Source organism: Bidens hawaiensis, unplaced genomic scaffold, assembly GCF_021521415.1.
Source record: "Bidens hawaiensis isolate Kalapana, Puna unplaced genomic scaffold, B.hawaiensis_p1.1 tig00035104_1, whole genome shotgun sequence".
NCBI lineage: Eukaryota > Viridiplantae > Streptophyta > Magnoliopsida > Asterales > Asteraceae > Bidens > Bidens hawaiensis.
The window spans coordinates 49,121-76,858 of record NW_027496111.1 but is presented as its reverse complement, the minus strand read 5'-3'; the positions used below and the strand labels follow the sequence as shown (position 1 = coordinate 76,858).

General features: G+C 34.3%; 1 pseudogene across 1 annotated transcript; it reads right to left on the bottom strand.

Moving 5' to 3' along the window:
- Window positions 1-1,563: 1,563 nt before the first annotated feature.
- LOC143587046 (E2F transcription factor-like E2FE) lies at window positions 1,564-27,695 on the bottom strand (annotated as a pseudogene). The gene is made up of 9 exons (XR_013144807.1): window positions 27,588-27,695; window positions 3,542-3,619; window positions 3,383-3,436; window positions 3,211-3,301; window positions 3,032-3,102; window positions 2,881-2,953; window positions 2,728-2,789; window positions 2,243-2,650; window positions 1,564-1,983 (listed from the first exon to the last, which is right to left on the bottom strand). The product of XR_013144807.1 is annotated as an E2F transcription factor-like E2FE (transcript).
- Between the last annotated feature and the right edge of the window lie 43 nt (window positions 27,696-27,738).

Genomic DNA, 27,738 nt, shown 5'->3' with positions numbered 1-27,738 from the left:
TAACTATGGAGAACCGATTGGAACCGAATCCTACATAAACCTAAACAAACCTGATAAAGCCTTTGTAGTTCTAGTTATTTGATCTTCCATGGCTACATGTGAAAGTGAAGAAAACTCTATTAGTGGTATATGACAGATGTGTTATAGTGTTTTCAAAGTTTGATGTTAGCAAGTTACAATTTTTGTTGTACAAATTATTAAATCCTTCAGTATTGGGTTTTGAATCTTTTGGTCTGGAAAAGTAATTTATATCATATCCTACAAATGACTGATTAATATAAAAAGGAAAATGTGAAATGTAAAAAGATAAACTCATTGACCATCCATCTTCTTCATTTTCTTTTCCCCACAACATATATGACAAACATCAACATGATTACCAGAATGAGTTTCGGCATACCAATTTTTACTCATTTCATTTCATCTACTACAACAATTTAAGAGGATGAAATGTCTCTGCGACTCTATCGTGTTGTTTTTTTGGCCGGAATCTTTTTCCGATGAGTTAAACTCGGTGCCGGTATAACCCGAAAACCGATTTACCCGAACCGGTACCGACATAAACCAAATGGGGCATTTGAGGTCCGATAGTCGGCGGTCTCAGTTTTTCTAGATTTTCGGTTCTCGGGTCGGTCCGGTTAATACAAAATGAACAGCCCTGGTCATAGGTTTAGATGGTGTGTAAGTTAGTCATTTTAAAGAAATAAAAAATATGATTACTTTTATACGTTTCTCAAAGTGATTAAATATTCAATTATAACAAATCAATCAAGATAGTGAATTTTAAATTCTCACGAATCAAGATGGTTAATTTTAATTTCTAGCGAAACCTTTACAAGCTTTATATAAGGTGATAAAGATCGGCACTACAATGTTTATGTATAATGTGCTATACATCATAATCAAAATCTCACTATATCGATGGGAGGTGGAACACTAATGATAAACACTTAAGTGTTTTTAACACCCATCTTGCACACCACGATCTTGATAATTTTACTAAATCGATGTCATGATAATCGCTTAAGTGTTGATAAGAGCGATTAATGAAAAACTTTAACACCCATCTTGAAAACCATGATCTTGGTAAATTTTATTTTCTTTTTTGGAACTAAATAACACTTAAGGATACTTCAGATCATTTTATTGGATTATCCATATGAACATCATCTCTATACTTTGAGAGGAAAAAAAAATGAGATTTTCACTTCATCAAAGGGAGCAGTTATAATTTATAAAACTTTATTATTATTTAGTGATATATTTTTTCTTCGGTGTTATCTTTTATTTCAAGTTAAACTTGAGAAAAGAAAATAATAACTACATAGTAACTATGATTTATATGTCCCTTCAGATTATATATATTATTTTTAAGATATCTTAACACTCACATGTTCATTGTTTCTTTCAAATATTATTATATATATATTATTTTCAAGATATATTCACACTCACATATTCACTGTTCCTTTCAAATAAGCTTTATGTTATAATACTCTTTGCCTTATTCATTGTACATTATCTTTTGATTATTCCAGCTATCACCTTATGATTCTAAAAAGAAGTTTGTAAACCTCTTCACTTCTAAATCCAAAACAACTGCTTTAAACTCTTGAGAATAAACGAAAGAAAGATGCCGAAACCAGCCATAATAAACCGAACAGTCATTTTCTGTATTACCAATTCAGTAACACAATGAGTAATGTCACAACAGAAAGAATCCTCAAACTATGAAGCAAGTTTACAAACTGTGACTCATATTCTGGTAACTAGACCAACCTAAAAGCATACCTAAATTGGTGCATAGAGGCTATATGCACCCCACACAAAGTCACTAGTCATCATCTCTCTTCAACAACAAATAGCATACTTTTAGAAGTCATGTCAAGATTCAAGATACTGACTGTACCTGCTTCTTCTCATTGGCTTCGACATGCCATGATTTCCAGGCATCCACATAGTGTTCAAGCAGGTTGCTTAAAGCTGTAAATATTATCAACCAAAATATCATATCACACTGTCACTGTCAAAAGTCCCTCAAAGTGTATTTTCAAAGCATAAATTTCATAATTAACTTTTTCCATAAAACTGAACTATTAATGAAAGATCATACCTTTTGTAATCATATTTGACAAAATAAACATTCACAAAAAAAATTGAATAAAAAGTGTTTTGGGTCACCCCAACACATTTCGCATCCTGACCGTCTCATTTTACCATATTTCAGATTTCAGCAATCTACCTGCATTGCGATACTGAGGGCGATAAGTATCAGCCAAGTTCTCCCAATCCTGAGCCCGCTTTAACTTTTTGTTTCCAGAAACTCCTAACTTTTGTGCGATGGCGGTGTGAATGGGCCAAAAACAAATTCCTTTGAGCTGCGTGCAGGCTGCACTTGCGTTGTAATATTCTCATCATACTCGATCTTGATATTTCCAAGATTCCCATGCATTGCCACAGTCACTTCTTTTGAGCTCCAATCAGATAAAGAGTCCATTCGGTTTCTTTTCAAATCATCACGATTCGTAATATCTGTTCCAAAATCTCTTCTTTTTGAGTTATCTGTATCTACAGTTTCAGATTTAGTCTTTGGGTGTCCTTTGAATCCCAACCATCTGAATGATGGTTTCCCACTCTCAGGATGACGTGTCTTCATAAATAGAAAACATTTTAGATACACAGTTGTGTATAAATGAGAGATGTTTACAGTGTGAAAGTCTTTACTACCTTCTCAAGAAGATCCATTGATGAAAAGACATTTGCAATGTCATATAAACGCCTGACTTTTGCTGCACACATACATAGAATGTGAGTGCAAGTCTAACTACTATCACACTATCACATTAATAATTCATGAAATCAAATAGAAAATGAAATTACTTCGCATGGCTGTTGGATCATGCACATCACCCAACAACGCTGTTGCAGCAGTGTCCAAAGTGATTAGATCCGCCTGTAAGATAACAAAAAAAAAGTTTATTGCTTTAGTTTAAGTACCATGAAAGACAATTTTACTAACAGGTTCACTCACTTTAGAAGTGATGAATAGCTTGATGAAATTCTGTGTCAAAAGTCCAAGTGATTTTTCCTTCCTGTTAATTTCTGAAAAAAGGACAAATGGTGTGCTATAACTTATATTCCAATGCCATCTAAGAGAAAGATTAATAATAAACTGAACTCGTTTATGAAACTATAAAGAAATCAACTTACCACTTTTAGAAGATCCAGATGATTTGGTATACTTGTCAGTGTATGAGTTGTTTGAATTAGAAGGCCCACGAGAATCGTTCTCACTTACAACCTGCAAGAAGACCCCTAACTTGCAGTACATTTCAACAAAAACCGTCATGATATTCACCGTTCATCTACAAGGAGAACTTACAGTTCCAAAGCTGCGGATCGGTAAGACTTTAAGGTACTCATTAGACGTCTGTTTCTACAAGCAAACACGTGTACTAACCATCAGAATTCAAGTCTTAATGGTTTAACAATAATATCAAACCAAACTTATCAAGAAAATCAAACATAAGTTAGCAAGTACCCTAAGCTCTTCTAATGCATAAGGAATTGCACTAAAACCCCTCCAAGTATACTGATTCTTCGCTCTCCTTGTCAAAACCTGAAATCAAACAAAAACAAACCCTAAATCCTCAATTCAGACCCAACGTTTGAACATGCACAAATTTAGGCATGTAAACAAACCGAGCAAACATGAATGGGAACATGTCCGTGTTCTTTCGCTTAAGTTTAACCGAACAGGAACACAAACATATAATCGAACAAACATAAACAGACATTCACGGTTCGTTTAATTAAATAAACAAATAATTTTGTTCATGTTCGTTTGCTTAATTAAATAAATGAACATAAACCCTAAATCCCCTTTTCAGATCCAATTTTTGAAAATGCACAAATTTAGGCCTGTAAGTAAAGCAAAAGAACATGAACAGGGGCATGTTAGTGTTCGTCCGTTTAACATTAACCAAATACAAGCACGAACATATCATCGAACAAGCATAAACTTACATAATTGAACAAACATAAAGAAACGTTCACAAGCATAAATAAACAAACAAAGCATGTGTTCATGTTCATTTGTTTAACTAAATGAACAAAAAAATTCTGGAGAAGCTACCGGCGTGGTTCCTAGGAATCTACGTTTGAACTCTGTTTTGAACCCTTTACACTCTAAGAGGGTGTTTGGCCTAGCTTTTACTTTTTGGCTTATGCTTATATTTTAAAGTGACTTATGGCTTATTTTCTATTATTTGATAAGCCCCTTTTAAGTGTTTGGATTAACATATATTCTATAAGTTGATAATAAGATGTTAAATCCACCATTCTTTAATTTGTTATAGTAATAAGTTGCTTCAATGATTATTAATCCACCATCATTTGAGGCAAACGAGTAACAACACAAATAAGCTAAAAAACCATCTTCAAATAAGCTTCTTCAAATTAGCTTATACAAGCTTATAAGCATAAGATTAAAAAGCTAAAACAAACACCAAACTAAGCTTATTTAGGAAAAAAAAAAAGCTAAAAAAGCTATAAGCATGGATAAATAAGCTACGCCAAACACCCCCTAAACAAACTTTCATGGCTCTTCTCTCTTTCGTCCAAGCAAGCAGCAGCAACTATCCGAATAATCAAAGTCTCAATAATGATCATCTATCTGTAAGTCCTCCTTTTCTTGGTGCTCAAATTATTAGTTTCATCTTTGTGCAAGAAACAACATCAAGAAACTTGGATCTAGAACTAAAGCACGAAAAGGCAAGATCTTGGTTAAATGTTGTGTTTTATGTTAGATCTAGAGTTGTATGAACTCTAGAATGGTAGATGGGGGCGGCTGCTCGAGGTCGGCTCGTTAAAAAGCTCGATCGAGCCGACTCGCGAGCCTAAACAAGTCTGTTATTTATATAATTTTTAAAATACATATTTAATAATTATTGGTTAATATATATATATATATATATTGTTATAAAAAATAAATAAAAATAACTAAATAATATATGTTATTTTATACATAAAATTATAATAGCAAAAAAATATATAAAAATACTAATAATTATATAAAGAATAATTAATAAATAGTAACGAGTCGAGTCCGAACCGAGCTCGAGCTTGAAAATCTACTGACGAGCCGAGCTTGAGCTTTGAAAATAGAGCTCGAAATGAGCTCGAGCTCGGTTCTGCATAAGTTAAACGAGCCGAGCTCGAGCCTAGTCGAGCTCGGGTTCGGCTCGTTTGCACCCGTAGCCTTGATAAAGTGTTCTAGTCTTTTATAAAATATTTAGATGCTAGATAAAATATTTACTTACACTATCTCTAACTTAAATTATCTTAGTTTTTGTGTTATACAAAATTGGAATGAAATAACATATAATCCAGTTTTGGGTATAACATTCTTCAGTGAAAATTAGAAAACAACTTTGCAAAATTTTCCTTCAAATTTCCAGATCTAAGATGAAGTTATTAATAATAATATTACAACTGAGATTCTATTTTTCAAAGTAAATTTAAAATGTGAAAATTTTAAATCATAAAAAACCGGACCGGACTGTGAAATTTTAATATAATTATTTTTAAAGATATTTATATTATAAGTGTTTGATTGTTTATATTTTGTTTTAGGTTCACTATAAATATAAAACTAGATCAAACATTTAGATCATTAGATTGTCGTAAAACTAGATCAAATATCTAGATACAAATCTGGCTTATGTAATTGTTGAAAATAAAACTTTTCCACTACTTTTATTTGATGTATTTGCATGGATAGGTATTAAGGCCATTTTTTTCCACTTAATATAAAACACGCATTATAAGGACATTTGTTTTATACATTTTTAAACAACCTGTTTATTTTATGGCTTGAAGTATGCATTTTTCGACAACATTTTTTACTTTTCATTTTATCATTTTATATAAAGTGTAAACTGTGAAACCAAACCGGAACCCGACTTTTATTAACACTTCGGTTCGGTTTGGTTTCAAAAGTTAACGGTTCGGTTTGGTTTCAAAAGTCAACGGTCCGGTTTTGGTTTTAGAAAATCAAAAACCGTTAGTAATGTTTTGGCTACGGTTTGACCTAAAAACCATCAAAACCGGACCGTGAGCACCCCTAGGTTATACTCCCTCCGTCCCGGTCAAAGTGTCTTAGTTTGAAAAACACAAAGTTTAAGGTGGATTGAATGATTACCTTTTTTGTTAACCAAATGACAATAATACCCTTGGAAAATGGGTCCACCATATTGTTTATTAATGCTAGTTGTGTGTGCTTAAGGGTAAACTTGAAAATTGGCTAATAAATTTTAAAAATGAACATTTGTAATGGGACAAGTAAAAAAGAAAATATGGACACTTTTAATGGGACGGGAGGAGTATATTATTACGGTAGTGTTCTAAAAAGTATGAATCACATCAACCTACCCACCACCCACTCACCCATGACCCACCCATAAGGTTTGCCTTAAAAACAAGTTCACAACCACCACCACTGCGTCGTCCGGTGGTCAATCCGGGCGTGAATCAACACAATTCAGATGCTACCCCCGCTTTGCATAGGAGGGTTGCTTCTTATGCTGTAGCTAGAGGTGTTCAAAAAAACCGGTTATAGAACCGGTTTGGTCGGTTTAACCGAAAACCGGTTAATAGAAAAACCGGTTATTAAAAAACCGGTTAGATCGGTTATTGAACCGCCGGTTAGTACTTCGGTTACTCATTCGTGGACAAAAACCGGTTATTGAACCGGTTAGTAAAAAAACCGGTTAAATTTAAAAACCGGTTATTAAAAAACCGGTTAACCGGTTAACGGTCAAAAACCGGTTAACCTAAAAACCGGTTAACCGGTTTTTAGGTTAACCGGTTTTTGACCGTTATAAAACGGCCATATGACCGTTTGGGTCCTTTTTTGCCCGTTTTTTCTTGATTTCTAGCCGTTTTTTTTAACATTTTACCCCCACAAACAACTATATATAGTTTAGGTTGGGTAGGTTAGCTCACACTCGATTATACAACTCTACTAGCTCTAAACGTTTATTTCATACGCGATTATTTTGTTATCTCACACTCAATTATACCACATTACCACTCCATACGCTCTTATTTCGTAGTCGTTTATTTCATACTCGTACTCGTTTATTTCATACTCGATTATACGCTCTTATTATCATGGCCTCCCAAAGTGCTGCTTCATCCGTCAACATGGGTGCCTCGAACACAGACATAACGGTCGTTCGGATCATCCCCACGAAACGAAACCAAGATGTGTGCAATAGCCGATGCATTGCACATATTATCAACTTGGCCGTGCAAGATGGGTTAAACGTGATCGAAACGCAAAGAAACAGTTTTAAAAGAATGTTACGAGATGTTTTTAGCAACAATAAAACATTTTCAAGATACAAAAAATTTTGTGTAGAAGCTAATTGTCAATGGTTGGGGCCAAATTGGGATTGTCCAACAAGATGGAACTCGACTTGTAATATGTTTGAGAAAGCCATCCAACAAAAAGAATCATTAATTGCGTTTCATCAAATTTTGTCAAGTAGGGGTAAATGTGCACCATATGATCCTAGAAACTGGTTATTGATTGAGATCGTTACGGAGGTCCTTCAAATTTTTAAATCTTGCACAACTAGTTTATCCGGGGTTTACTATCCAACAAGCCCCATTGCTTTACCAAAAATTGTTGTCATGTGCACAAAGTTGAGTGAACTTGATTGTAGGGGTGCACCTTATTTTGATATGGGTGTAAAAATGAAAGAAAAATTTAGAAAATATTTTCAACAACTACCCGCTGTTTTGACATGTGCTGCTGCGTTAAACCCTTGCATCAATGTTGGTGGTGTTGAAGCTTTAATAGAAAAAATTTGTGATGAGCTTGGGTTAAACGACGATCAAAACCCCTATTATAGCCAAACTTTAAAGAATGCTTTCAACACCACCAACATTGGAGTATGAAGCGGGCTTGTATGAAGACGAGGTCAATGAAGGACACACTCAACCAATGACCGATGAAGAAGCCGCGTACGACGATTACCTAAGAAATAGCTCGGGATCGGGTAGCGAAGAAAATTAGTTAAAGAAACAGCAAACATGGAGGCAAATCATGAGTAAGAAACAGCAAGTTGTTCATGTAATCGTGTCTAAGCATTCTTTTTCCTAATATGTGCTCTTATTTACTTGTTGATTTGGATTTTTCTAATTTAGTTAAAGAAACAGCAAACATGGAGGCAAATCATGAACAAACTGCGATTGGGAACAACAGGAGCATCTGCTAGTTCACGATTTAATGTTTGTATTTTTGAGTTAAATCATGAACAACAGTTCTTGGCAGAGATTTCTTCAGTGTTAATGATTTAATGTTTGTATTTTTGAGTTACGAATATGCGATAACGATTTAATGTTTGTATTTTTAATGTAAAAACTATAAATGAAAGTTATGTGTTTTTAATCTTTGGTTTGTTGAAAACACATTCACCAACACACACTCATACTCATCTTCCAAGCAAAGAACCCTAACAACGAAAGCAAAGAATGGCTTCGGTCAGTCCGTTTTGCCTTGTAGTTACCCGGTTTGCCTTGTAGTTACCGGTTTGTTTATACTGTGAAAAAATAATGGTCTTCATTAAGTACAAAATATAAAAAACAAATATTCGTATTTGAAACCGCGAAATTTAAAAAAAAAAAAAAAAAAAAAAAAACCGGTTAATAAAAAAAACCGGTTAATAAAAAAACCGGTTTATTAACCGGTTCTAACCGGTTTCTAAACCGGTCCTAACCGGTTAGACCGGTTAGGGTTTTGACAGAAAAAAACCGGTTATTAACCGGTCCGGTTATTAACCGGTCCGGTTATTAACCGGTCCGGTTATTAACCGAACCGGTTTTTTTCGGGACAAAAAAAACCGGTCCGGTTAATAACCGAACCGGTTTTTTTAAAAAACCGGTTTGTGCACCTCTAGCTGTAGCTATATAGGTTGTGACTGTCACCTTGGTTTCCCACCGCTCACATCATAACCATCCACAGTCCCCACCAAAACCAAATCTGATCGGGTTAACCCCAACTATCTGTTAGGGGTGAACTATCCAAAAAATTCGACTATTTTAATAGATTACGACCCGAAAATAAAACGATCTTTAAACCTAACCCTATTTTCCTGTTTCCTTCCCAACTTCAACACCACAATAAACAACTTATCTGTGGAAGGGAACGGTCTTTGCACCGCAAAATTAAGAGAACCTAAACAATCTAATAATCTAAATATTTGATCTAGTTTTACAAACTCTAATAATCTAAATATTTGATCTAGTTTTATATTTATAGTGAACCTAAAACAAAATATAAACAATCAAATACTCATAATATAAATTATCTTTAAAAATAATTATACTAAAATTTCACAGTCTGGTCCGGTTTTTTACGGTTTAAAAATTTTGAAACCGTAAACCAAACCGTTGAAAATTTTGAAACCGACCGACCGAAAGTTAATTAAAAAAACTGACCGTCAAACCAAATCCACGGATGGTTTCACGATTTCAAATCGAACCGTGAACACCCCTAATATAACCTAAGGAAACAAACAAATTCAATTTGTACAAAACCAAAACTAATACACAGCAACAACATACGCTATTATAAAGTAAATATACCTAATAAAAACAAAACCAAAATAGCAAATACACCCTACATGCAAAGAACATACATAAAAACAACCTTTCCTACATCCTATACAGCCTTACATACGTGCCACATCAAAAAAAACTATGTACACACAAAACGGTTTACAACTTACAATCCACTCTAAAGGTACATGAACACTTAGAATAGATATAGTTCCACAATCCACTTAAAGACCTTAGTTAAACAAGTTGGAGACATCAAAACATATGGCCAGTCACAACCACCTCTACGACAACTAGCAACACCACCTCCACGATCCCCACCAAGTCGTCCTGTGGTTAATTTGACCATGAACCGCCGGATTCCACTCGCCGGTCTTCCTCCTTTTCCGCCTTTCGTGAATTACCAGGCTAATCGCCCGTCACAATCACCACCACCACGATCCCCACAGCGTCGTCCGGTGGTCAATCTAGGTGTAAATCAGCACAACTTTAGATGCTACCGGCCCTGAATCGTAGTGTTGCTTGTGATGCTTTTAGCCAGAGCAATATGGGCGGTGACGGTCACTCTGATTTCACACCATAAACATCCAAAATCCCCACTAAAACCAGATCTTTCAAACGTTCACCCCAACTATCTGTTGGGGATGGACTATCTAACAAATTCTACTATTATATTAGATTTTGACTCGAAAACAAAACGAACTTTAACCCTAACCCTATTAACTAGTTTCCTTCTCAAATTCAACATCACTATAAACGACTTATCTGTGCAAGGGAACGACGTTTGCACTGGAAATATCAGCGTCACCATCACGCCAAACAAATTCACCACACACGAATCAACGAATGCTGATTTCTGGGTACAAAACCCGGAATGTGTTATAAACTTTCCCCAAACAAACACTCGCTTAACCAGCCAGATATTCTGGTACTAACCAGTATATTTGTCCAAGCCATTTTTTGGCCGTTGGTTGAAGGGGAGCTTGAGTTTGTGTAATTTATAGGTGGCATTGGCTGCAGAAATGTATTATGTTTTTATTGCATGCTACAATTCAATAGCCCAATTCCATAGTTCAATTGCCGTGGGAGGGTATTGCAAGCCTTGGAAATATACAACTTAGTAACTAAGGGGCAGAAGATGTGGAATACCCTTTAGTTACTGAGTTGTATATTTCCAGGGCTTGCAATACCCTCCCACGGCAATTGAACTATGGCTTCACAAATTCAGAGGGCTATTGAATCGTAGCAGGCAATAAAACTTAATAGATTTTGGTAGACAATGTCGCCTATGAATAACACAAACTCAAGCTCTCCTTCAACCAACGGCCAAAAAGTGGGTTGGGCAAATATACTGGTTAGTACCAGAATATCTTGGCCGGATAAGGGAGTGTTTGTTTGTGGGAAGTTTATAACAAAAGGTTTCGGGTTTTTCACCTGGAAATGAGCACTCGTTGATTCCCGTGTGGTGTACTTGTTTAGAGTGATGAATGACCATGCTGAAGTTCCCAGTGTAAACACCGTTCCCCTCGCACATCCATGTTGTTTATAGAGCTGTTGAAGTGGGGAAGAAAACTCGTTAATAGGGTTAGGCTTAAAGTTTGGTGTGTTTTAGAGTCAAAATCTAACATAATGGTCGAATTTACTAGATAGTCCATCCCCAACTATCTATAAGATCCGGTTTTGGTGGGGATTTTGGATGTTTATTGTGGGAAATCACGGTGACCGTCACCGCCCAAATTACTACGGCTAAGATCGTCACATGCAGCACTCCGATGCAAATGCAGGGCCGGTAGCATCCAAAGTGGTGTTGATTGTGACGCTCTGGGGATCGTGGAGGAGGTGATTGTGACAGACGATTAGCCTGATAGTTCGCAAACGGCAACAGTGGTGGTAGATCGGCGAGTGGAATCCGGCGGTTCATGACCGCTGGACTATGTTGTGGGGATCGTGGAGGTGATGGTGGTGGTTGAAACGGGAGATCTGCATGGGGTTTGAAGAAAGTAGGCAATGGCGGTAGGTCGCCTTGTGTAAGGCTTGTTTATATAGGCAAACTAGCTTTGTGGGTGGTCATGGTGGAAATGCAGGATCCAGGTCATATTTGATCTAGTTTTACAAACAATCTAAATATTTGATCTAGTTTTATATTTATAGTGAACCTAAAACATGTAAACAATCAAATAATTATAATATAAATTATCTTTAAAAATAGTTATATTAAAATTCACAGTCTGGCCTGGTTTTTACGGTTTAAAATATTGAAACCGTAAACCAAAACGTTGAAAATTTTGAAACCAACCGACCGAAAGTTAATTTAAACCTAACTGTCAAACCAAACCCACGGCCGGTTTGGGCAGTTTCACGGTTTTAAATCGAACCGTGAACACCCCTAATATAACCTAAGGCGACAAACAAATTCAATTTGTACAAAACCAAAACCAATACATAGTAACAACATACGCTAACATAAAGTAATATACCTAATAAAAACAAAACCAAAATAACAAATACACCCTACATGCAAAGAACATACATAAAAACAGCCTTTCCTACATCCTATATGCCCGCGCTAACCCTTAACACACATAAATACAGCCTTACATACGCGCCACATCTAAAAAAAAACATGTTAGTTACAGAATTTCTAGTTTACCAACAATACTTATGCTCGATGTATGATGTATTCATAGGATTCATACCGAGTAGGAATTTAAATGGAGGGCCATCTTCGAGAATTTAAATGCCTCGGCCGGGCTGAAATGGAAAGGCCCTTAGGTCCTAACGAAATAAAAAGACATGTAGGCCCAATATCTCAAATGAGTTATGGGTAAAAAACTGATTGAGCCTAATATCTAATAAAACGATTTAGATTTGTGCCTATTTTAAAAATTATATGTATAACAAATTTTTGTGCCCCGGTTGCCCAGCCCAAGAGCCGGCTCTGGCGTTGGCTACCGAAATATATTCGATTTTTACTGCATTCTAGAATTCGATAGCCCTCTGAATTCATGGGGAAGCTTTAGTTAACCTGTCAGGAACGGGTATTGCAATCCCTGGAAATTTGAATCTCAATAACTACTCAATAACAAATATAATATATAATTATACTACAGGTTGTTATTTTTGGATGATTAATATAATTATTAAAATTAAAGGTAGTAACTAATTATGTATTTGGTTGGAGATAAAGTTTTTTTTTTTTTTTTTTTATCTATGTTTTTATGAAGTTGTTTGGGTTAGTATATGTTGGTTAATAGATCTTCGTAAATGGGATCTATGGATTTGGATTCATAAATCTTTCCATCCATTGATTACCGAGATTTCTGCAACGAGGTGGAGGGCCCGATCGTTTATGCGACAGAATGATTCTACTATCCGGACATTGACAGAGCTCTTATTATGTGGGAAGATGGTTTAGTGCAAATTATGAAGCGTTCTGAGGTGAAGTTAGATGATATGGAACTGTTATTTTAGTAATTGGATGTCAATGAAATAGTTACTCATATTACTCTTGTAGCCCCTTATCGGCTGAAAAGACCTTCAGTTTGTATTGTGAAGTTTAGAAGAGACGTCAGTGTGTTAAAAGTTTTATTTTTCTTGAGCTACTAAGACATAATTGAGTGTATTTTGAAATATATTGTTTGATTTATTGTCTACCAAATATATTTAGAATAATAGTTTGAACGCTTTTAAAAGTTTTATCCTGGCATTGTTTACGTCGGTGATATTTAAAAGAGTGTCGAGAGAAAAGAATGAATAATCACATCATGAATATCCTTTGATGTTTTATGCCATGGATTTGGTTAAACATTAAAGAAAGTAAGGTAGTAGTAATGAAAGTAAGGTAGTAGTAATGTTGATATAAATGCATTTAATATTAAGTGTATTACTTTGTGTTGTCAAAGATGAGATGGGGTCCATTACTTTTTGATCAACCGATCTTTATAAAAAAAAGGAAAAAGAAAAAGAAACCTTGGCCTAGCAAGGAACTAGACAAGAGGTTAACAAACGACAAGCTGTAATGTTTAGATATTAAAATTACATCATGTATCCCAATCTACACGTCTCGTGCGAGTTAATTAATTGACACCCGTTTCCCACTAAAGATCAGTTCGTCTCTTGAATTTCACAAACACCAACATCTCGTAAGTATCAAGGTTTGAACCACTTTCTTTTGAATCCGTTGCGTTTAAATTTTTGTGGAGTTCCCATTGGCTTAAATTTGAAAACTTGGATCCTTACTTTGGGGGCTTTTTAGTCAATCTTTATTTGTGTTTGGTTTAATTTGATATATAGAGGGAAAATCTTTCATTGTTGTGTGAAGTTGGAATGTATTGAACTATCTAATTATTATTATACTAGGTTATTGACCCGTGCACGACACGAGTGGAAATATAGAAATCGTCAAGTAAACATATATATAATTTCAAACGATAAATTATTTTTTAATATATTTTTTTGAAACAACATGATTTTTAATTGCAATTCATATTCATGCACAAACAAAGTACTTAAATACATAAACTTACAAAAAAATGACTTTATATAGTAGAATGTCTACGAAGAAAATTTAAAACTTTAAAATATAAACTTAATAAACTTTAAAAACTAATATTAATATAAAACAAACAAGCAAACTTCACTAACATTATTTTGGAAAGCAAGCAAATCAGAATATAAGCATCTAGGAAAAATTCACGATTAGCATCCAAGAATGATTCGGGCTTCTTTTATTCATGGATCGGGAACATAGTTGACGACATAAACATTCATATACTAATCTAACAAACATAGCGACTAACTGATTATGAAAACTGGTTTTACATTGCATGTGAAAAGTCCTGCACCCTCATAAACTGAAGCACATTCAAAGCTCATGTAAGAACCAGAACCAAATGTAAACCTTTTTAAAATGACATGTTTTGACTAGAATCAAATCGTTACGCTTTTAGAATGACCCATATAAACACGAACCAAATCGATATCTTTTAAATTAACCCGGCATATATGACCATAACCAAATCAATGCGATTTTAAAAAGAATGAAATCGATGTCTTTTTATATTGACTTGTTGAACCGAACTAAACTGATACCCTTTTAAAATGACCCCCCGTTTTGATCGCACCAAAGCAAATCAAAAACATTTCTAAAATGACTCATTTTCATAAAAGAAAATAATAACACACTTGCAGATTAAGAAGAAAATGAAGGGTAACACATACAACGTTCTTAGCTTTTGAAATCCTTTCTACCACATGCGAATTCATTATTAGTGGTTGTGAAGATTCAAAAAAGTATAAAGCGTCAATAACTTCAAAATACTTGAAAGTTGAAATCCATGTGAACCTTTCACTTAATTTGTGAACCTTCCATATTATTTAATTTTTCAATAGATCCTAAAACCAAACACCGAACAAACTAAATAAAAATTGAAACGAAACTAAATTGAAAAAAAAACTAAAACAAAACTAAAACCGAAAACCTAAATAAAACCAAATACCAATAAAACTAAAACAAAACCGAAATGAAACTGAAAAAATATAACCGATAAATCTGAAACCAAACCAGAAACAAAAATTGTAAAAACCAAAACAAAAAATGAATAAAGTTAAACCCGTTTAAAACGAAACTGAAACGAAATAAATTTATAAAAACTAAAACCGAACAAAAAATCAAAAACCAAAATGAAACCAAAATAAGAATAACTATCATGAAACTTTGAAAAGGAAAACCTAATAAATTTTAATTGGTACACTTAGCAAAATTTGATTTGATCAAGTAATTCATTTTTTTTCTTTTGTTATTTTTTTGGTTTGTTTTTTGTTTTTAAAGTGATAATTAAAACGGTTATACGCGTTGACCAACCGCTATCACGCCGGGACCAACAACACTCGGGTTTTACAAACGACCGGATGAGTTTTACTGAACTTTTTATATTAGTTCCATTACTATTACTATAACTGGCGTAACCGAAACCGAGTTAATTCGCCTCAACAAATCGCCACAACGCTTGAGACCGACATCAAATTACCAACGCCTGGGATGATTGGTCCACTTGGCAGCGTGTGATTGGGCCAAGTAATTTGCTTTTTTTGTTTTATGTAAATTAATAATTAAGAGGTTATTTGTGCCGACTCACCGTTCCATATTTGGGTTCGATAACGCTCGGGTTTTACAAACAAACGAGTTTACCAACCGTTTTGTTTTAATTCCGGTACCGTACGAAGGTGACGGAAATCGGCCGAATATCCATAGACTCACTGCCTCAACGCCCGGGAACAACACAGTCGCGCTTTATCAACGTTCGAGTTTTACCGACCGACGCCACCCATTGGCTCACCTTCATTTATATATTTTTTTGCTCGGTTTTTGGTTTTAGTCCCAGCACAATAACACACGTAACCGAAAACCGACCGAATTCGCGTCGACTTACCGTCTTTTCTCTTGGGACCCGACAATGCTTGGGTTTTTGCCTCCACCCAGGTTTGAGTGACCTGCCCCGGCACAACGCGCCGGGTAAAATACTAGTTAGATATAACTTGTTTTATTTAGGATTTGCTAGTAACAAGGACTTAGACCATTTATTATGTTTATGCTCCATGGTTCATTTGGTGCCAAGTTTACAACTTTATCAATCATTGGTACCCGATCTAACATCCTACCAACTTTTATGGAAAACCGACAACACACGAATCACCTTTTAAGCATAAACCATACCTTTTTATAATCCGATTTAGACTCGGGTCTTGAGCTAATTTGCAATGTTTTAAAAACCGGTACGTACCGGCCGGTTTGAACCAGTTATACCGGATTTTCGTAGGGTAACCGGTATTTAGCTGCTGGTATTTTTGGGCGGTTTATGAGAACATCATACCGCCGGTTTAAAAAAAACGGGTTTAAACCGGCAAACCTGTTTTTAATCCAAGAGATTTTTGATATTTTTTGCGGCCCATATTTTTTAAAATGACTTTTAACATAGTTGATAAAACTGAAATGAGTAAACAGGGTAAACGACAATTCGTTAAACAACCAATTTTGTATTATGCAAATCCAATGTTAGTTTATTTACATATTTTGAAATTGACTTATTTCGTATACAAAGTATAAACTTTCAATCTCACTCGACCATTGTTCATATGTGATATTTATTTCATGTGTGATGTATATTAATGTACTTTTGGGTTGTTTTTTTTAACTTAAACTGTATTTATATGGAATTACAAGGTAAATTATTCAACCTCGTTGAACCTTTCGGTACATTCCGGTTCAACCGGTTATACCATTTTTGAACTAAATCCGGTACGAGTAAAATACCGGTTTTTAAAACATTGCTAATTTGCACCTTGATGATCCTAACTCGTTTAGGTGTAGAGAGTGTAAACATATCTTCAAATCTTGCTTCTTGAATTCGAAATGGAAATGGAATATATGAGGAGTGTGTTTGTGTATGTTCTTGAGGGTGTGTTGGTAAAAATAAAAAGTGTGAGATTTAGGGGTTTGGAAAGGTTTAAAGGGTATTTATACCACTAGCTCATGGACCCTAGACCCAAAACACTCCTTAGTATGAACTTTAAATTCTAGGTTCATCTTCTCTTTAAGCCTACCAATCTATTATATTATTTTGTTTAATCGGCAACACATAATAACGCATAATTAAAAAATAAAATTTATTTATTTATTATTTTTAAAAAGCCGGATGTTACAATCTGCCACAACAAATTCATGAAAACCGTCACATCATCGTTATATTACATTGCAATTTTTTCTTAAAAACCTACTTTCACAACAATAAACACTCCATAAATTCAATTAAAAAATATTAAATATGTAGTATATATATATATATGTGTGTGTGTGTGAGGGGGTTGCCACATCAGCAGTCCGCTGCAAGTTTGCGGCAACAGACTTTCATGGCTTTACAATGGCGGGGTTTGTTATGTTGTTGTTTGCTGCAGAGTCACCTCACCCAGACCTCAGGGAGTAGTGGTGTGTGTTGTGGTTGCTCTTATGAATGTTTACAAACAACAATAAGAAAACTTTCTTTTGTTGTGGGATATAAGAAAGTTTATAAACACTATGAACCAAACACAATCTATTTGTAAAGCAAAGTGAAATGTTTCTTGTGTTATTCAACCTTTGTAAACCGATTTTATCCTTCGTTGAAACTTCATAGTATTCACTTAGCAAAAACATTACAAGACCTCGGTTTTGTTTATTTATTTATTTCTTGGAAGAAGCTCATCATACCAACATACAAGACTTGAAAACATTTCGTTTCAAATCGATTTTCTTCTCTTGTTGTGAGTTCACACCTTGTTTCAAAACCTTAAACTTTTTGGTTGTCTCCACATTCTCAATTATGGTTTCTGATCTCACTTTTGTCGATTATCAATATTATTATTTTCCCAAAACAGAATGTTATTATTTTCTCTTGTTCCAATGCTCATCCTGTTTTGATGTAAAAACTAACTTTCTCAGGTCTGGTTGGCAAGTACACACAACCACAATGACCATCTATGCATTTATAAAATTACTAGTGTATATAATTTTATTATGTTAATTATAAAATATACATAAAAGAATGTATACATGATAACAATAACTGGCACCGGGTCATATACGTTAATACCGGGTTTAAACATGTAGTTAGAATAGTTTTGTTTAGTATGTAACCCTTTGGGATCGTATATCAACAGCAACGCTGTCAGGGCCGTCTCCGAGAACCCGTAAAAATTTTTGAAGCCTAGGACGAGTAAAAAAACAGGCCCATAAAATTGCGTTCTCAATTATGTAATAGATAATTTTACAATTTTACTAATAATATTGTCTTTCAAAAGCTCAAAAACAAACAAATAATAATAAAATGTTACTAAAATGGCACATAAAATGAAAGTCTTTTTTTATAAAAAAAAAAAAGAACACTAATTGTGGGCAGTGTTGTAAAAGTCGGATTCCAAGGTCCTCGGACATCAACCTTGGTGCCTTTCCCAACTCGGCCACAATGACTCGCCAAGGTCCAACTCAGTCAAAAGTCAGATTACTCGGCCTCCAAGGTCAACTCGGCCATCATTTTTTTTTTAGTGAAAAAATTAAAAATAACAACAAAACATGAATTTTTTGAATTATATTTTTTTTCATATGAATTATGCTTATTTTGATGTGAATTATGTTTGCCTTAACATATATATAACATCCAACAATTATTTTATGTTATATTTATCATGCCTGAGTACAAGCCAAGTACTCTGAGTACTCCCTACAGGGGGGTCGGCCGCCTAGGGACCACCTAACGAGTTTTACAACACTGATTATGGGAATTGAACCCATGACCTTTGTTTCCATAGTCTAGAACATTTTCTATTCAACCAAATAGTCATTTTGTAGGCTTTTGTGTTAAAACAAAATTAATAAAATATAATTTATTTTAATAATTATGGGCCTCTTAAAAGAGTGGGCCTGAATCCATTGCCCTCCCCGCCCTCCCTTTGGGCCGGGCCTGAACGCTGTTATATTTTAGTGTCATGGGCATATGGTTCAAACAATGATATCATGTTACATTCTTTTGTTGTTTGTGAGATTGTAGATTGGATTTTCATCAACTAAAATGTGATTAGTAAGCTTGTAGTTTCATTAATTAACTTGTCAGGGTCGGTTCAACTACCATTTTAAAGGCCTAAAGCAATACCGAAACTCGGGGCCCTTGTGGTGGAAAGAAAAATCATCCTAGAGTTAGAAACACATATTGTACTGTGACAGTTTAAGAGACTATGTATAATACTTCGTGATCCTTCTTAAACGGGGGCCTCAAGCTTAACCTTAGTTGGCTAAATTAATATATTAGATAGTGATAATGTTATTTATTTTAACTTTTTGGCAAATTGAAAATATATAATCTCACCTTTTGTGTATTTGCCGATAATAATCTCATTTTTAAAAATTAACACCAACGGTCCAACTTTTCAACTATTTTTGTCTCAATTCGCGTCGACTTACCGTCTTTTCTCCAACCTTTCAAAAATCCCATAGACTAGGAGTATATAAACTCCAAATCTTCCTTCTACTCATTTCCACCCAAACAATCTCAACCTCAAGAACACACACACGCACATATTCTTTTTAAAACCCTGGTCTAAATCGGAGCCAAAGGAAGGACAAATCTCGTGTTCAACATCATCAAACAACAAGAAACACCACAAGATCTACGGGTTGTTCAGATCCAAACCTAAACCCGATACCATAATGTGAATTCTGGTTAAAAAGGTTAAGTTTCAAGGTCGGTTTCGACATACAAACTGATATAACAGTAGACCGGGCTGTAAGATGTAAGAAAAATATAAACTTTATGAGCCGTGAGCAAACAGGTCCGATATAGGACGAAAAAGTAGCGTTCAGGCTTTGTAAAACACGGGTAGACAAAGTTGGTACGACCCAAAACCCATAAAAAGGGTAAAATCGGGTCCTATGGAAGGGCCACGGACTCACTGTAACATCTCAGATTTTTCATATTTGTTTAAACCAATTCGAGAATGTAATTCGGATCTTTTGAACTGATTAAAACTTGTATTTAACTTATTTTATAATTCCATAACTTTCAATCATGCCAAGTAATCCTTAAACCTTTAAATCGCTTTAAAACGGCTAAAAATTGCATTTTCGGGAACTTCATGGACTAATTTTGTCAATTCTTTCCTATTTTCGATTAAATTAATGAAACTTAAACTCCAAGAAATGTTATAGCTGGTCCAATTTCGTTTTCTTGGTGTCCAAGCCAAATTTTGTTAGTTATTGTACTAGATTTTCTCATTTAATAGCTTATTTTGTTTCATAATTTGTTTCTAGCATCAAAATCACTTATTTTTTGCATAAATCGAGTAAATTAAGGTCCAAGAAAAAGATTGTAACTAAAATACAAGTCCATATTCATAACTTACTGATCATGCACGAAATCTGCAACTTATTTCATTGACTTGGTTATTAATAACGTATTTAGTTACTTAAACGAGTAAATCTTCAAAATATGGTTCGTTTTTTATATTCATATATAAACAAGACTCATAATCTCTGCCACAAACTTTAACTAAACCCTAAGAAGCATTCTCAGCCGTCACCCCTCTCTATGCCTCATAAAATCCTTCGGTTTTTGCATTATTGTTGAAGATTCAAGCTTGTCGTTTGACTTTGCTTACGTGTGGACCTTTGACTCATCGTTTCTGTTGATTCTTTCACTTTCCGGGTAAGTTGTAAACATAGAAATCATTCATATATATTCCCTAGTCAATAACCTTCAATCATTTTCGGTGGTTGAAGGGTGTTGACTGGTCAAATCGTTTAAAACTCGTTAAAGGACAAAATAGTCAACTAGTTTGACTTAAAGTTTCTCATACTTCTGGTCGGATTCAACATTCGGTCCAGAAGACTTTTATTCTCGTAACGAAATTTTAAGGCTATTGACCAAAACCCAACTTCCGACACGCTATTCGGATTCTGGTCAGTACCAGCTCGCTTAAATCTTAAACCAATCATAGCTTAAATTCTAAACGTCCGTTTGGATTGATTCCAGCGACAACAAGTTCGTTTTTACTTATATTATCATAAATCAAAATTCCAGATTCTAAATTGTTTATATCGTTTGACGTGTAGTGGACGACTCGCTTATTCGTTAGCTCGCTTATTCATATTTATATTCGTTTGTCTTTAATCTAAGGTGAGTTTATCATTCCCCTATTTTACCAACTTTCCTAAATGTTTTGGGGACATATGCGTACCTATCCATATTTCATACTCTCTGTATATATCAAACAAATGCATACGTGTAATTGTGAGTGACTTAATCAAATATACGTGTTACATGCTTACTTGTGTTAATATTCATTCATTCGTATATTGTGTTAATATTTATTCATTCGTATATTCGTAGGGGTCCATCATACTCCCATGTATTGGGTTCTCATGCTATTGACCAACGCCCGATTCGCTTGGCAACGGTTTACATACTTGTTTATGGTTTGATTATATTTACCCCTTTTATCACGTTATGCTTATTTATATTGACATGCAAAACTGGTGATATTCTCACTCAACTTTATGTTGACAAACTCCATTTTCTACGCATATGCAGGTTGCTTGTATTGAAGATTGAAGTTTGGACACGTAGACAAGACCTTTGGATATAATTAAGATAATCATTATTTGAGCTTATATTCATATATTTAGATTGCTTGTTGTAATTGAATAATGTGTGCATACTTTGAAATAAAATAATTAATTAGATATTGTCACTTTTATATTATGATTGTATCCTCGAGCTGTGAGCAATCGGATCAAGCCCCGGCATTTCCGCCTTAGGTTGGGGTGTGACAGTCACGGGGAAGAATGGCTGGAAAATGGTAAAATAAAGGAAAAGAGGATTCTGATCGCACGGAAAGAAATCACATCGCAAGAGCATGCGATGCGATTTATTCATCATGCGATGCGATTAGAATTAAGCATGCGATGCAACTGGTTTGTCCATGCGATGCGACTAGTTGGTCCATGCGATGTGACTGGTTTTGTCCATGCGATGCGACTGGTTTGCATCCATGTGATGCGATTCCTTTTAGTCATGCGATACGATTGGTTTTGCATGCGATCCAAATTATTGTAAAACTTAACCCGACACGTTTTTCTGATAAATTTTTAATAAAGGCATGTTAATGAAAATAAAATTTTTCCAAGCCGACCTGCAACTCGACCCCAGCCAGGGGATCTGCCCCTTGGACCCTGCTAGGGGCTGCCGCCCCTAGACCTCGCTACCAGGGGCGCTGTCCCCCGACCCCCGTTAGTTGAGGGTTTTATTAACCTATCTGTGTGAAGTAGTAGAAATAGATAATTGACACTCGTAACTTGTTAAACAGTTAGCCGTACCCCAGCTGAGAAGAGGTGTGACCATAAACTCATAAAGGAACCGACTTCAGGTGAGTTCTAGCCCCATTTCTCTTTGAAATGTTTTCGGGACTGTGTGCATACTTGTAAGACTAGAAATATATATACATATATGATGATTGTGAATAACTAATGCAAGAATGAAGGAATGTGGTAAGAACTAGTATGTGTTTACTTTGTTTAATTAAAAGCGATTGTAAGAGTCAAGTAAGGAGGTCATGTAAAGAGTCAAGGTGGCAGACCCTTCTAATACCTGGGCAAGAATAGAGTGGCCGACTCTATGATATCGGTGCAAGAGATCGGGTGGTAGACCCTTATAATATCTGTGCAAAAATGTAAGAATAGTTGTACGATATGTAAGAATAGTATAAGGTAACCTTTGTATGAAAATGAAAGAACGCATAAGAATAAGTTTATGCAAGATAAATATGTAAGATTATTCTGTAACTTGTTAAACTAGAACTCACTCAGCGTAGCTGACTTTTAGTATGCACGCAGGTGAGTAGGATGAGGCAGGTTGCTTGAGACGGTACACATGGCATTGAAGAAGAGACTGGAATCGGAAGAAGAAAGAGTCATGTGATATTTATGTTTTATGTTTTGTTTTGAGACTATCTATTATGCTTAAGACAAGATTTTATAATATGTAATATGTGTTGGTTGAAGTTTTAAGTATTTCGCGAAAGCTTTAATTAACTATGATATTTAGAACTGTGTTTATGAGTAAATCTAACACCAAAATAGGGCTCTCGGGAACGGAGCCTTACACTTCTTGACTAGGTTACAATCGGTTTCAGTTTGGGTTTTAATCGGTTTAGGTTCGAGTTTTGACCGGTTTCAGTTTGGTTAACCGGTTTGGAACCTGTTTTGGTGGAGAAAATTAAGAATAAGGTTCATTGTTACTATTAAAAACATAATCATGGAACTCAAACCTTATATTTACTCAAAGATCCTATAAATCTAAAATTCTAAACTGATGGACATATCAATGGAACTCAAACCTTTAGTCGCACAAATCATGGAACTCAAACCTTTAGTTACGTGGAGAGACAATGTTTTACATATATTGATATAGTTTTTTTTTCCTTCTGGCACAGCATATTGATATAGGTGGGCCACAAAGCATTTGATAAAATGTTTAATAACTAGATAATACAGCATGTTTGGTATGGAGTAATGGAATAAATGAGGGAATGGAATTGACGTAGTAATGAAATGAACAAAGGAATGAAATTAATCATTACCATTCCATTATCATGTGTGGTTACCATGTAAGAATTAAATGATTAATCACTTTATTATTATTAATATTTTTATTAGTAATAATAATAAAAAATAAATAAAAATAAATAATATAATAATAAATGAATATTCATAACAACTATTTTTAGGACCCTCGTGCTGCAACGAAATCGTTAAGCCGTATATGCGTTGTGAAATGTTAACTCATCAAATTTAAAAAAAAATTATATTGATAATGTACAGAGCCGTCTCCGAGGATTTAAATACCTTGGCCGAGCCGGAAAAAAAAGGCCCATAGCCTTAACGAGTAACAAAATATATAAGCTAATTTTTTTAAACGAGGCTTAATGTTATAACAATAAACATAGAAAAATAATTATTAAAATCAAATACATTAACCAATGATTAGTGAAACTCTCCTAAGTCCTAGCATTGGAAAAAAAATAGCTTGGTCCTTGGTGGCTAGCTTGGTCAACCGTGGAGGAGCCTGTTGGTTAACCACGAACCAACAGTGGTGTCCGCTGGGTTGGCCGTTGTTCAGCATTCGCAAAGAAGGAAGGAACAAAGAGAAAATTTCAATCGACCGCTATTTCTTTTATTTTGCATCGGGTTTTTATTTATTTTCTTTAGTTTTTAGTTTTAGTTTGGGCCTAATAACTTAAACTTAATTAAATGAATTATGGATAAAAAATAATTTCGGGCCCAATAATTATAAGATAGTAAAAAGCAATTCATATTTTATAAGTTTTATATTTTTAAATGTATATATAAAAAATATAGATACAAAAAATTTTGGCCCCTAAAAATTGCGTGCCCCAGCTGACGGTCCAACCGGCGCCACCATCCAACCGGCCATCTTAATGTAGTAATAGTTCTAATATACTCCGTAATAATAGTTATATTATAATATAATAAACAATAATGATAATTATCTAACTATATTATTAAAGCAACACCAATTGTCCACGTGTCATTTAACTAGGACTTCCATATAGAATGCCAAATAGATGCTATATCACTATTTCCTATTATATTATGATCCATGACCCGTAACCTATGATCCGTAAGGCTTTATAAAATTTTGAAAAATATATTATTGTGTGATGTGGGTTTCTAACCTAGGCTCTTATGTTTCAAACCAAATGTGCTTACCAATTCTATTAAAATGGTAATTGTGTTTGATTTTTTGACTTAACATATATAAATGGAATTTCTCTTTAAGTATAAAACCAAAATTATATATATGTATTAAAAAGCAAATATTCCATCACTCACAAAAATAACCATTCATCAAAATAGCAAATCTCAATCACATATTCAATCCTCTCACTAAATGACTATTAATCAAAGAATCAAATTTCAACCACAAATTTTTTTCACGCTCAGAATACATCATCAAGTCTTCAACAATTTTAAACATGTGTTATGTTATTTGTTAAAAGTAAAAGGAAAAGACGAAACTTTTTTGTTAAAAATATATTATTTAAGAAAAAAAAGAAAAATATCTAAAATAGTCATGCTGAGTTGTTGACTAATATTTTTTTCTAAATAGTCAAACTTCAATGAATGTTTAACTCATTTTTTCCGTCAATTTCAAATATTACAAGATTTCATTGAAATACATTCACAACTAATTCTCATGATAATAAAGTGAGAAATATTTGAATTTATTTTTAGGTACTATGAATATTATGAGATATTTTCAAAATGAACCATTTCAATCATTATATTCAATCGATCACATGTAAAAGCAGGCTCTATATCAGATTTAGATAATATGTGTACCATGCTTTTAAATGTTGCATTTCTTCACAAATCTGCGTTTGTATTTTATTCTTTTTTGGTTTGACTCTTACATTGAGTAAAGAGGAAATGGTTTATGACACGTTTACAACTGTGTGACTTGTAGTCGTACTAGCTAAAATTACATCCCATATAATATTCTCTTAGCTAATTACGTGTGTGCTAGGGTGTGCAAATTTTTTTTTTGTAAGCGGCTCTGCATTTTAGTTCACTTTAGGCCCATAGAATGGTTGAGCCGTCCATACTTGACTCGAACCAACCCGGAAAAATTATTTCTAGCCCTATGAAATTGAAGCATCTAAAAATAGTGAAACCTTTGAAAAAAATCCATGTGTCCATCACTTCATATGCTCCTTTTAAGACTATCTCTAATAGCTTTTGGTTCAAACTAGCCACATCACTGTCACATCAGCTTTCTTAAAAACCACTTTTTTAGACCATCTCCAACTATAGGTTTTTATTGGTTCAAACCAACCTAAACCATTGGAGAGGTTTGTTTAAACCAAAATACAAGTTTTGAGGTTTGATATTTCAAACCATCAAAAACCACCTACTGTGGGTCACATGCATCACATCTTTCACCCTCCTCACACACACACACACATATATATATATACACCCATATTTATATTTATAAAATATATTACAATATTATACATATACATATTTTTTATATTTATTTCAAAAATTATGTATTTTTTTTGTTTGTGTATTTTTTACGTAACGGCTAGTTTAACGGTTAAAATTTTTAATGGCTAGTTTTTTTAAAAACGCCTAGTTTTTTAACGATTTTATTATCTATTTTACAATATTCAATTATAAAAAAAAAAAAAAAAACCCGCTACAAGAAGTCCTACTCGTCTAACACATGTTTCGCTATTATTTTAAAATAAAATTATAAAAATTAAATATTTAATAGTATTACGAAATTCTTATTTAAAATAAATGTAAAAGTAAGTGATGATGTGGAAATGTAAAGATGGTTTGAGAAGGTGTATTGTTGGAGTAAAAGATGGTTTTTAAGAAAGCTGATGCGGCAGTGATGTGGCTGCTTTGAACCAAAAACTGTTGGAGATACTCTTACTCCAACAATACACATTCTCAAACCATTTTTACATTTCCACATCATCATTTACTTTTACATTTATTTTAAATAAGAATTTCACAATACTATAAAATATTTAATTTTTATTTAAATAATAGCGATATAATAAAAATTTAGTAAAAAATATATTAACTAAAATATAACAAATAAATAAACAAAAAAATTACATAATTTAAAATGACAATTACTCTAATAAAATGAAAGATGGCTAATTTGAAACTTTTGCCTAATAATAAAACCTATGAATTATTATTATTGACCGTCCTCAAATGTTCCATTAAATCATTCCGAAGTGCATCATGAGCTTCATTGTTACGTAAATCCCTTTTTCTAGGACTTCTTGTAACGTTTTTTGTTTCTAGACTTCTTGTAACTACAAAGGAGTCGGAAGAGGCATGCCACAACTACGAAGGATCCGGAAGAGGCATACCACTGCTACATAGGAGTTGTTTTCGCATCAGCTCATTCGGCGTTGAATTACCAGCACCTAGGCTTCTGTAAAGTTGTGATCCCAGCGATCTGACACTAAATGAACTGAAGCAGAACCGGTTCCTTTGTAGATGATGTCAGATCATTTAAAAAAAAGAGTTAATGGTCATTTTTGTTCCTGTGGTTTGCTACTTACGCCATTTTAGTTCAAAGTTTGAAATTTTGTCAATTTAGTCCTTATAGTTTTAAACATTAGCCAATTACGCCCCCCGGTCTAACAGCATCCAACTATGCCGTTAGTTTAAGGGGTATTTTTGTCTTTCTCCTGTTTATTTTTAGTTAATGGTCATTTCCGTCCCTGTGGTTTGATACTTTTGCTACTTCAGTCCAAAGTTTGAAATTTTGTCAATTTTATGTTTCATTTAATTCGTTTTTTTTAGTACCACCACCATGCAAATGTACCACCACCACCACTGGCGCCTTTAGACCATATTCACCCACAACATTCACCTCCACAACGACGAAAACCACCACCACCACCTCCTCCTCCACGTCACAGTCAACACCCATTCGGATGCAGCAGGCTCTGCATCTGCGTAATGGCGCTGGTTGT